We start from the raw sequence: 8,760 nt of genomic DNA, 5'->3' as shown, positions 1-8,760 counted from the left end.
ATATGTTATTTGATGCAAAACTATAAAGATTGGGATGGAACCAGTGATCTGTGAAGTTTGGGTTACATCATAAAGTGCTTCACACTTTACAGAGACTTTTCTTCATTCTCATTGCTTGAAAAACCCAAGCCACATGTATTATTGTTACTGTTGTAGAAAAGGTACACTGGGCCATCCATGTTCATGTATATTTGAGAATGGACATAGGTAAATGTAGAATCTCAGTCTTCCTGCTAACACACTAAACAAACATTGCATAGAGATAGTTTAGACCTCCATATGATCCCGTATTACACCTTAATACTGGAGAATGGCATAAGTCAGTATCTCCTAGATTAAAGGAACCACCCAACCCACATTGAACAAATTTCTGTTTCTCAAAACTGACAAATACTTTGTATCCTTTTTCTATTTCAAGCCAAAAGTCTTTGGATTTATCGTTTATTTAACCATTTATGCCAAGAACTTAGATTACGTTTCATAGTAAGAAGGGTGCAAAGTTTGGAAGCTCTGTATATGTGGCTGAAGTCTAACGCCATATGATTTTATTTTGGGCAAATATTTAAAAATTGTACACAATACATCCTGAAATAGGAAAAGGAGTCAGTCTAAAATATGATTAACACAAAAAATTTCAATAAATATTGGGCAATAGTAACAGTATGATTACAGCACAATATTGAAAAGCCAGAGGAGAATTTGGAAGGGAGTCTCTCAGAACTGAAGAAAGGAATGGACCTTGGAGTAGTTTAGAATTAGTGAAGGTAAGTTGTTTTCGTGTTTTGATTTCTATACATAAAAGTTTCAAGGATCCCTATAAACTTTGTTGAGTTTCATACAACATAACTTTAATAATATGTAAAAGTTTATATCTCTACCAAAATTGGATCCCTTTATCATTCCACATGGATAGATTCCAGACAATGAAGATAATAATTAAGAAAAAATATCCAACATCTTCTGAAGAAGTGCTTGATAATGATCGTGAAACTTATTGGTCAAAGATAAGAACCATGTAAAGAAAACAAATTCTATACTTTCCTGAAATTCATATTCAAGATACACATAGTTATTAATTATAAGAAGGAAAAACAAGTATGGAATAATACGGCTAATTGGAAAATTATAAGAAAAGATGTTGGATGAACTTTTACTCATTTAGTCTTTGGCTTTTTTGAGGGACCCACCACCCAGTTCACAAATAAGTCACACACAGAGGCTTATTCTTAGTTATGAATACCCAGGCTTAGTTTTTATTTATTTCTAGCCAGGTTTTCCTTATCTTCAATCAACCTGTCTATGTTTTCCCTCAGTGGGCTTTTATATTTCTTACTTCTGCATTTCTTTTATTTTTCCTTCTTTTTCCATGGCTGGCTAGGTGGCTTAGTGGTTGGCCCCTCATATCCCCCTTTCCTTGTTCTCTTGCTGCTACTCTTCCTTGTTCACTTTTTAAAATTCTTTTATTTAGAAACAATCATTTTGCATATCAATCCCCCCATTCACTCTCCCTCCCATCCTTTCATGCTCCCTCCCAACCCCCCAACCCATTCCCCACCAGCTCCCAAAGGATGGTAAAGTCTTCCATGGTGAATCATCTAAGTCTGTTTACACATCATTTGGGGTGGGGTGTAGGCTCTCCGCCATGAATCTGGGCTGAAATAGTATCCCGCTATAGATAATGTGCTCCCAAAGTCCATTTGTGCACTAGGTATAAACACTGGTTCCACTGTTGGAAGTCCCAAAGCATACCCAGGCCTGCTAACTGGTACCCACGTTCAGAGTGTTTGGTTCAGTCCAATGCTGGTTCCCCAGCTTTATGACCAGGATCCCTGTGATCTCACTAGGTCAGTTTAGCTGATTTTGTCGGTTTCTATAGGAAGGCCTTGACTAATTGGCTCATCCCCCCTTCCTTTCTATAACTGGATTCCAGAATTATGGCTCAGTGCTTAGCTGTGGGTGCCTGCTTCTGGGTTACTGGGTGAAGGCTGTTCAGGAGGCCTGATTTGGTCCTATGTTGGTTCCCCAGCTGTCAGACTGTGATCCATGTGTTCCCACTTTCTCAAGTCAGCTGTTTCTGCAGGTTTTCCCAGCATGGCCTTGACCCCTTTGCTGGTCATTGCTCCTCCTCTGAAACTGGATTCCAGGAGTTGGGCTCAGTATTTAGCTGTGGATCTCTGCTTCTGCTTCCATTAGATACTGGATGAAGGCCCTCTCTATATATAAGAGGGTGAAGGGCCCTTGTTTCTCTTTCTATTCATACTCGCCGCCTGCCATCCATGCTTATCCTTGCACCTAGCCTGCTATTGGTCATTCATCTCTTTAATTAGGACCATCAGGTGTTTTAGACAGAAAAATAACCACAGCTTCACAGAGTTAAACAAATGCAGAATAAATAAATGTCACACACCTTAAAATAGCATTCCCCAATAAAAGAGAAAAAGAAGTAGAAGAAGAAAAATGAACAAGACAAAACAGAAAGAAGAGAAACAAGAAAGGGAAGAAGAAGAAAATGAAGAAGAAGAAGGATGAGGAGGAGGTGGAAGGAAGGAAGGAAGGAAGGAAGGAAGAAAGAAAGAAAGAAAGAAAGAAAGAAAGAAAGAAAGAAAGAAAAGAAACCTGAGAAGAGATACTGGTAGGTAAATCAAGAATAAACAGCAAGTATTTTTGATGGACTACATCTTTAATCCCAGAAATGTCTAGATAGAAGCAGAGAGATTTCTGTGAATTCAAGGCTAGTCTTGTCTACAAAGGGAGTCTACATCCACTTTGGCATGTGAATTATATAGTCATTGTATCCTCATGTTTAAGCAGTGTTCCTGGTGAGACTTCATGGATATAGCTTTTGATATTTTGTCTTGTTACTGTTTTACTGCTGTGAATAGACACTATAATCAAGACAACTCTTAAATTAAAAAATGCATTTAATTGGGGGACTGCTTATAGTTTCAGAAGGTTAGTCCATTATCTTGATGGTCATGAGAATGATGGCACACAGGCATAGATGGTGATAGAGAAGTAGCTAAGAGCTACATCCCAATCCTTAAACAGCAGTTATAGGAAAAGAGAGAGAGAACTCTGAGCCCATCCTGATAATTTTAGACTTCAAAAGTTACCCCCAACAAAACAATAGCTCTTAATCTTCTCTTAAACATTCAGAAATTATGACTTCTTCATGCTAACATGATGTTGTGGGGGCCATTATCATCCAAACCACTACACAGAGACAATCTGACAGCAAATTCCCTTTTCCTCTGGCTCTGGCAGTCCTTCCACTCTTTCTATAATGATCTTTAAGCCTTAGGTACTGAAATCGATTTGTAAATGTATCAGTTGGGACAGGACTCAGCTACTCTGTACTTGCTTTGGATGTATTTATTTTTGTATTGTCTTAGTTTGTTTCAAAGAGAAATGTTTTTCATTTTGGACCTTCTGCCCCTACAATCTTCTCCCCGATACAAAACAAAATAAAATTTAAAAGAAAAGGAAAAACAAAACTCTCCTCGTGGAAGCTTCAGTGTGGCACAGTGAGTCACCTAGTGTTCCCATTAGTCTATCCATCTTTACTTGCAAGTGTTCCCTGCAATGAGTCATCGGCCTGGTTCAAGGTCTGTGGCTTCACCAGGGCCCTCACTAGTACTCCTCTTGGACATTATGCTGTGGACCTGTGTAATGAATGTCCTACAGCTTTGCATATGGAATACTGGCCACTTCACATGCTCCAGCAGATCACAGATTTGGTAGATGTTGATATGGACCAACTCATAGCCCTACTTCTGTGCCTGGATGTTGCTGGGTTGGTCAGCCCACCAGCTTTCCCTCATCCTCATCACCAGCAACATCTCTGCAGCACCACAGTAGGTATTTTACCCAATGCAGCCAGCTGCTAGGGACTGGGCCAATTTGCCTACTCTTATGCCCTCAGAGTCCACTCACCACAGCAATCTACCATTACCAGCTCTACTGTGTTGCCAAGGCAAGATACAGGCCTACACTCCCAAGTGCTGCAGCAGCTGAGGGCCAGTGTAGGGAGCTGCAGAAAACCGCACCCAAAAGATGGCGCCAGTTTCCGCCCTCCGCCAGCCCGACGGCGAGCGCTCTCTGTGGTAAAAAACTCCAAATTAGGCAAAGGTCATGTATCCTCTTAATTCTGCTTGGAGACAACCTATCCTGGTGCGCCACATAGGGTTAGGTGATTGGTAGATGTAGACTATATCAGGCCCCGTCTCCCTCGGCCCGGGGCCGCCACCGCCATTATACACTGTACAAAGCAAAGAGGTTCCCGATTAAACTGTGTTTGAAGAAGATTCCTCGGTGTGGCGTCTTTCTTGCTGGTCAAGGGTGGACGCCACAAGTGGTGGCCCGTACGGGGAATTCAGAAGTTCTCACAGTCGGGGCGGTGCCAGTAAGTTCCCAAGGTAAGTGGAACTGTAAAGTCCGCGGTGAATGCGGAGATAGGTCTCCGGTAAAGGAGCACCAAGGTCCTCAGGAAAGAGGAGATAGGTCTCAGTAAAAGAGTACCAAAGCCCTCGGGGAAGAGGCAGTAAAGTCTCCGGAAAGGAGCAACACTGTTCGCGACAAAAGCGAACCGAAAGTAAAAAACCTCGCTTCTGCTTTAATTTGCAGAGTGAGAGTAAGTTAATGGACCCCGCTATTATAGTGGTGATTTGGCTGCTTTTTAACATCGCAGCCTCGGGCAATCTCACTGTGGATAGTTGGGATAAGCTTGGAGAAGATCTAGATTTTGCCTGGGCACAGGGAATTCTGAAGCCAGGGACGAGGCCTATTTGGAAAATGGTTCGCAGCTGTCTAGAGGATCAAAGATGCCGCAAGGCTGTAGAAAAGGGGCAGGAGACGTTAGAACAGCTGAAGGAAATAAATAGATGCAAGTCATGGGGCCTGTGCAGCGCGGTTTACCGTTGCTGTCAGCCCTACCCAATCATGAAGAACCTGATTTGTGATGTGTGCAGGATAGTGTTAGGTTTGCCTTTACTTTACCTTCTATTCTCCATTCCATTATATGAGTGGGTGGTTTTACCCCAGGTATGGCCAATAGCCCCACTATGTGTCAGCTTTTTGTGTGTCATGCTATTGCTCCTATTAGAGAGAAATACCCTGCTGTGAGATGTGTCCACTATATGGATGACATTCTCTTAACTAGTAAGGAGTTGAAATTGCTGCACTTAGCATATGGAGATTGCATTGGATATCCAATCTACCCTTAATGCTCAATTGAAAGGTGGCATTATGGTTTTGAATCAACACATTGATCTATTGCAGGAACAATTGGATACTTTATGGTAACTGGCACAGTTGGGATGTGAATGGAGAATGCCTGGTTTGTGTATAACAGCTGTTTCCTATCAGAATTATTCCTTAGCAGCAAACATGTCTAAACAACCTTCATAGTATCTTCTAGGCAACTGGTCTGGGGATTTTGACAAGCTGATGCAGGAGCTGAGACTCTCCATAGTGCATGTGAATTCCACCAGGGTCGACATCTCGGTTGCAGAAGGACTGTCTGCGTGGATCACTCAAGCCTTGAATCATCTGAAAGAGTGGGCAGGAATGGGTGCCCTGGGAGGAATGCTTATCCTAGTTAGCTTCATAGCATTATGGTGTATCTGCAGGATGAGGGTCACACAGCAGAGAAGTAATACCATGATTGCACAAGCCTTTAGTTTAGTTAAGGAATGGGCTGGAGTAGGGGTTATGTTTTCCATGATGCTGTTAGCCATTTTTGTTTGCTTGTGGTGCCTATGCAGGATCAGGAAGTCACAAAGCTGCTATGTTGGTACAGGCCTTTGCTGCTGTGGAAGCAGGACAGTCCCCTCAAGCATGGTTATCCATGCTGACAGACAAATAGATGTCTGTCTCGCCCTTGCTGAGTGAGTGATGCGTATCTGAATCAGTCATGCTCAATGACGGGCACCTACCCTCATGCTGAGCGAATAAGCATACATGTGTTCCCTTCAACCTAAGACATGAGCCTGTGAGGGCGACACAGTGACTCTTTGACGGGTAAGATAGGGACACTGGGGTTGAACCTAAGACAGAGATGACTGAAATCTGACAACAGATAGATACTGCTACTCCTATAATATTAAAACAAAAAGGGGGAACTGTAGGGAGCTGCAGAAAACCGCACCCAAAAGATGGCGCCGGTTTCCGCCCTCCGCCAGCCCGACGGCGAGCGCTCTCTGTGGTAAACAACTCCAAATTAGGCAAAGGTCATGTATCCTCTTAATTCTGCTTGGAGACAACCTATCCTGGCGCGCCACGTAGGGTTAGGTGATTGGTAGATGTAGACTATATCAGGCCCCGTCTCCCTCGGCCCGGGGCCGCCGCCGCCATTATACACTGTACAAAGCAAAGAGGTTCCCGATTAAACTGTGTTTGAAGAAGATTCCTCGGTGTGGCGTCTTTCTTGCTAGTCAAGGGTGGACGCCACAGGCCAGGACCATTTCTCACACTCTCATGGGCCCAAGAGGACAGCTCTGCTGACAGCTGCATCTGTCAAGAGGTTAGGGGGAGAGGGCATATTTCCTTCAACCTGTCACTCCTTGACAGAAAGGGGGATGGAGTCAGTTCTTCCTTTCTCCCATGCTCAGGGCTGGTTCACAAGAGTCCTTGCCAAAAGGGTCAGCTCTAATATGCTACACAGGTTTGATGCTGGGACTGCTCTCCTAAGTTAGTGGGAGGCAGGGACTGTTCTCCTACTCTCATGATCTCAGGGCCAGCTTTTCCAAGCATTACAAGCAAAAAGGGGCCATGGGGAGCATCTTTCTCACCATGCTACCATATGGCTAATGAGGGGTGGGGCCAGATCTCCGATGCTCATGTTTTTGGAATCCACTCACCTATACCCATGTCAATAGGGTCAGCTCTACTGTGTTGCCAGGTGAGGTTGCTGGGGCCATTATCCCAAGTGCTGCAGCTGGTGAAAGGCAAGATTACCTCTCTCAACCAGCTCAGGTGGAAAATGGAGGGAAAGGAAGGACCTCTTTCATTCCTCCTAACCTCTACAAGGTAGACTGGGGACTAGAGAATTTTAATATGTAAAAATAATACCATGTTTGTCCTCATGCAATAGACAATGATCTACAGGAAAAAAAGGTAAATTGATATTTAGAAGAAAATATTCTTCACACGTGTCAATTAAAAACATTAAGGAAAACCTGGAAGGTATCAAAATACTTTGGTGTTATATAAATTAATTATATCATAGACATGTTCTTGAGTTAATTTCACCAAGAGTGTATACCAGATTGAATTTTGCTTTCTCCCTTTTGTCTTCTGTCATTAACAAAGGGATTTTCTGTGTGTGTATATATGTATGTATGTATGTATGTATGTATGTATGTATCAATAAATCATCTATCTATCTTTTTCTCTGTTTAAAAAATTATATTTTATAGGCACTCATGTTTACATATCCATCCACCCATTCCCTTACCCTCCCATCCTCCCAGAATGATTACACATAAAGGTAGCAGGTTACATCTTAAGTGATTTCAATAGGTATTATTAATTTGGCTATGTGGTCCATCAAAGTTTATTACCTTAGATCACAAAAGATATTTTCACAAAGTGTTACAAATACACCAATTCAACATATAGTTATGCACATATGGAAAGGTTTAAGTTGATTGGATAATGGAGGTTTCCACATTAACAGAAGAAACACAGGGTTCAGAATTGATATAGAGGTTATGGATAGAATTAGTAGAAGCTTGATTTTGAAGTAGGAAAGAAATGTATTATTTAATAAGAAATCTAGAGAAAAATTTGTATAGCTTAAGAAGTCATAAAGAAGACTTTCTGGGCAAACAGTGAGAAATACAGGAAAAGATCACATAATTCATATGTAATCTCCAATTGCTCTATTTATATCATAGTCCAATGTCACATATAGGAAATGTGATAGGCTGACCATGTTAATACTTGAATGCCTAGAAATTGTGAAATCCATCCAAATTGATTTTATTTTGGAGAATTCTATTCCAGATATTACCATATTAACAAATCATTAATACATGATTCTATAGGAATATTTTTCCTTATGTATATGCATGTGTTGTGTGCATGTATACATATCTGAACATATATTATTGTGCATGTTTGCATATAGAATCTTGATGTTGACTTTGGTAGTCTCCTTTACCCCTTTCTACCTTGTCAATTGAAGCAAAACTACTCAATTGAATGCAGATCTCACTGATGGTTTATTCTGCTCAGTCAGCTTGCCCAAGAGATCTCTGGTCTCCACCCACAGAATGCTGAAATTACAGACAGCCCACCATGTCCAAATGGCAATTAAGTGGGTTCTGAGTGTGTAAACTATACTCTTCATATTTGCTCAGCAAACGATTTCAACCACAGAGTCATTTTCCTAACTAATAATTCAATATATTAATATCAGTACATGTTGAAATAATAAAGATTATAAATCCATCCAAGGAATTAATTACTATGAGCTAAGCCTCTGTACCTCAAATAATCTGAATCCTTGACATTAAATAGGTTTCATTATGTTGTTCAAGCCTGTAAACAGAACTGCAGAGAAGGCTGCCTGTTGCTAATGGGCATTTTCAAAGTCAAAAGACATGAATACTTTTCCTTTTGGACTCATTTCAAGAAAAAAAAATGTTACTTCAAATAGTTGTCTATTTTAAAATATCTACCTAAGAAGAAAAAATAACTATCATCATTTTCAGTACATTAGAAAATACTATCAGGTCACGTGAAAATTATGAGGTGGCA

This window comes from Cricetulus griseus (assembly GCF_003668045.3).
Source record: "Cricetulus griseus strain 17A/GY chromosome 1 unlocalized genomic scaffold, alternate assembly CriGri-PICRH-1.0 chr1_1, whole genome shotgun sequence".
Taxonomy (NCBI): domain Eukaryota; kingdom Metazoa; phylum Chordata; class Mammalia; order Rodentia; family Cricetidae; genus Cricetulus; species Cricetulus griseus.
The sequence above is the reverse complement of the archived record's forward strand: the minus strand, read 5'-3'. Positions refer to the sequence as shown.